Raw genomic sequence first — 506 nt, 5'->3', positions numbered from 1 at the left:
ATGAGCATTTGTGGTCATCTGGCCAGGTGCTGGGGGATTGGAAACTGGCTAATGTGGTCCCAATTTTTAAGAAAGGGAGGAAGGAGGACCCAAGTAACTATAGGCCTGTAAGCCTCACCTCGGTGCTCACGAAGATCTTGGAAAGAATCATCAAGGAGTACATCTGTGGGGGGCCTGCTGGGGAGATTACACTCAGGGGCAATCAGCATGGGTTCATCAAAGGCAGGTCCTGCCTGACCAACCTGATTGCTTTTTATGACCAAGTTACTAAATCCTTGGATGATGGTGTCACCCTGGACGTAGTCTTTCGAGACATTAAGAAGGCCTTTGTCTCTCACCCCATCCTCATCGATAAATTAAGTGACTGTGGCATTGATGCCTGAACAGTTGGATGGGTAAAAAATTGACTGATGGGGCACACCCAGACAGTAGTGGTGGACAGGTTGTACTCAACCTGGTGAGATGTTAGCAGTGGGGTACCCCAGGGTTCGGTCCTCGGGCCCGCA

At 50.2% G+C, this 506-nt stretch overlaps 1 protein-coding gene across 1 annotated transcript in view; it reads right to left on the bottom strand.

Annotated features, from left to right (window-relative positions):
* LINGO2 (leucine rich repeat and Ig domain containing 2) overlaps nt 1–506 on the bottom strand; it is an 880,510-nt gene that overhangs the window by 788,013 nt on the left and 91,991 nt on the right. The window lies entirely within an intron of this gene.

The sequence above is a fragment of the Gavialis gangeticus genome, unplaced genomic scaffold, assembly GCF_001723915.1.
Source record: "Gavialis gangeticus isolate Ggan-Ray unplaced genomic scaffold, GavGan_comp1, whole genome shotgun sequence".
Classification (NCBI taxonomy): Eukaryota; Metazoa; Chordata; order Crocodylia; family Gavialidae; genus Gavialis; species Gavialis gangeticus.
Note: the sequence above shows the minus strand (reverse complement) of the source record. Positions and strands in the feature narration are given on the sequence as shown.